This window comes from Solanum pennellii, chromosome 9 (assembly GCF_001406875.1).
Source record: "Solanum pennellii chromosome 9, SPENNV200".
In the NCBI taxonomy this organism is placed as follows: domain Eukaryota; kingdom Viridiplantae; phylum Streptophyta; class Magnoliopsida; order Solanales; family Solanaceae; genus Solanum; species Solanum pennellii.
Genome location: NC_028645.1, coordinates 54,867,396 through 54,871,016, shown reverse-complemented (window position 1 = coordinate 54,871,016; position 3,621 = coordinate 54,867,396).

The window sequence follows — 3,621 nt, the reverse complement described above, 5'->3', positions numbered from 1 at the left end:
GCAAGAATTCTCAAAGTAATCAATAATCTCACGAAAAGTCTAATGATTATAAAGAATCTCACAATACAATGTTCACCAATACGAAGTTTTAACAATCAAAGAGTCTAACGATCAGGTGTCTAACCTCAAAAACGAGGTTTTTCGAACTATTTATAAAAAAACAAAAACCTAATTAAACAAGAATCTCATTGCTGGAAATCTGCCAAAACGCGGCTGGGTCGACGAACCACGCGACGGACCGTCGTGGTCACAACGGACCGTCGTGGACTCCGTCGTCCCATTTCTGCTTTCTTCATTCCCCTCGACGGCAAGTATGACGGACCGTTATAGGCACAACGCTCCGTCGAGGGTCTTCGTTCCAAAATACTTCAACTCTCGGAATCTGGGTACTGGGATCACTTCTCTGAACTTCACGACGAACCTGCAGGACGGACCGTCACAGCCATGACGGACCGTCACAAGCTTCGTAATCCCACACTTGGTCAGACTTCCCCATCTTCCTTCAGCAGCTGCACTACGCTGCCACCTACGGACCGTCACAAGCACGACGGACCGTCATAAGCTCCGTAGGTGGTCTCTTCTGCATTTCTTCGCTCAAAATCTCCGCATTCAGCTTTGGACAGATTTCCTGCAAAACAAAGAGAAACTTATATAAAAATTAGCACAAAAAGGCTTTTGGACACACTAAACTTAAGGAAAAAGTATTAATTATACCGTGAAACCACGGTATATCAACACCCTCAACTTAAATTCGTTGTTTGTCCTCAAGCGACGCACTATGACTCACTACACAATCTTTGTACAATAGTATCCATGTTTTATCCTTTGCAATCATTTGGCTATCAATCCCGATTAATCTCATCAAATCTATGCATGCTATCACTATTAGGCTTGAATTTTTGTGGGATCAGAACATGACACAGACTCACCATGCATTAACACCTATCCTCTTCAATTTCTCACCGAGGTGCTAACAATTCCGGTATTGCAACTAGTGTCCTCACTTTAGAACAAAATCCTCATTTTTCACACAATGATTTCAGTTTGAGTATAAGGATTACTTTTCAACACTCGCTCTCAGAACAAAGTCACACTCATTCATACCTATTGCCATAAGCTTGCCCTTATTTTCACTGCCTTAAGTTCGCTATACAACCCTTAGGATCACGATAGGACTTTTTTAGCTTGTAACATAGGCTCAGGGTCAGGTAGGGTATATTTAGGTATACTTTAGTGACTTTTTGCCCTCCTTGACATATCGGCTAAACCTTCCATTTTCTATCATTTTATCTCGCCCAGTTTCTCATATTCTTTCACCTTTCTATTTTCTCTTCTTTCTTCATTTGTGTAAGTGACTCTCTTCTTTTCTTGTTTGTAATTCTTGTATATTTTTCTTTTTCTTTACTTTTCTTTCAACTAATTTTGAGTCACTTTACTTTTGTTCTTTCTCTCTCTTTTGTTCTTTCAACCCCACTTTCCAGAGCATTCCTCGTAATAGCCACCCTCAACTCATGGCTTTGCCATGAGTCAAGGTACACAATACCCAAAGTTGGGTCAGGGCCATAACGAAGGTTGTTTACTGCATTAGCCACCCTCAACTTATGCTTTTGGCATAAGCTGAGGTGCACATGTCCAAGGAGGGACCAGGGCCAACACATTGTTCCCAGAAAAGATCAGTTGGGGTGAAAAAGAAAGGTCTAATTTAAGCTCAAATTATTTGGATCAAAGAAGGATAAATTTCATTTGGTTTCTTTTATTTAGGCTAGAAATGGGCTATATTGAATAAGGGCCTATGATCCTTTCCTAATTGTCTATTACAGCTTACTTTTAGCAGGACTAACCAGGCAAGTTCTAGCTCAGTACCAATAGTGGACTATTCAAATTTTCCTCACACTCACTTGACATCTCATCACTATACCAGATTGTCAGACACCTAGTTCGAATTTAAGACTTAGGGTAATGCAATGGTGTAACTCTATTTCATGCTTAGAGCCACACAATTATCAGTTACTATGCCTAGTCATGCATTATTTTCCAGTTTATCAGGATATCATTTTAGCCATCATGCTCCAGAATTAAACTATGTACAAAAGATATAAACATGCCGGTTCAACAGAAAAAGTAATCAGTCTTTTGGGGAAAAAGAACACAGGCAAGAAAACCCCAAAAGAGGATAGTGAATTGGGCTACTCAGACTTCACCCTAACACTCACTATCCATTTACCCCACCCCCAACAAAAAAGCATGCAATTGTCCCCAATGCATAAAAATGTAAATACTAGAGTGGTAGGTGAAGCAAACCTGTGGCGCAAAGCGCCGTCGATCAGCAAGATGGTGGGTCCGGATCCCCGGAACCCACGTCCTCTACAATCTGAACACCCTCAGTGGTATCCTCAGCAACAGCCGCACCATTAGTAGTGCCGCCAGCGATATCTACAGTGCGGGAGCTAGACGCCCCAGCCGCTAACTCTGACGCTCTCATCCGGTGCGCCGCCTCGTCAGCAAGTGAGGCTCTCCGCGCAGCCTCCATTTCTCGGCGCTCCTTCTTCTTTGCTCGCGCCTCATCCTCTGCTCGACCCCTACGCCTCTTGGCACTCTCTCGAGGGGGAGGTGGTGGAATGTCTGGAGTGGTAAACAGGTCCGCTAGCACGATATCCTCAGCAGGCTCGACAGAAGGGGTTTCAGACTCCGGCACCCTTGCCTCTAGGATCGTGTCTATGTCTGCACGCAGACTGTCGACTGCAGCCTGAAGAGTCGACACATCCACCGGAGGGGCTGGTCGGGCTAACACTCTCAATTCAAAGGCGTCCAGACGCTGGTTGACCTCAGCAATCTTCCGCTCTGTAAACTGCTGCATCTTCCTCTCTAGACGTGCTTTAGACTCTGTAATCGACTTCTGCATCCACGGCTGAATATGGTGCAGAAGGGTGGCCATTTGTGCCTCTAGTTTTTGGACCCCAGCAAGCGGGACCAGTGCCGGTAGAGGGGCTGTGCGAGAGGAGCTCGGGGCTGTGCTACTACCCGGGATAGACTCGACCGGGGTAGTGTCAGTGGACGCCTGTGTAGCTGTGCGGGCATGGGCTACCGTATCTGCAAGATCATCAGCAAGTGGTGGCAGATCTGGACGAGGCCCTCTACGTGGGGCCAACTCATTGGCCTCGTCTCTGATGAGGCCGACGTCAACGGTACCCTGCGGGGTCCTCAACTGATCTATGTGCCATATGGGCACACCTGCAGACCTGCAAAGGGCAAAGATCATGCACGGAAAGGGATAGGTGGTAGTGACCTTGAATGCCCTCTCGTGCATGACTGCCTGGAGAAGCCATGCGTAGTCCACCTCGAAGCCGGCTATCATTGCCGCCATCAACACTGCTCGATCCCAGGTAACTATGTTATCAGCAGCTGTGGGGGAAAGGCAGTGACGAACGAGCAGCCACAAGAACTTTGCGACGAACGTGAGGTTGGCCTTCTTGATGGCCCCCTTCGGCTCGGTGACCCAATCGGCACCCTCTCCATCTACTGACAGGTGTAGGGCCATCTACCTCTTGGTGGTCTCTCTCAGTGCTGGCTCTCGCAGGAACTATCCATCCTTCACTATCTGCCAGCAGTAGTCAAACTCGG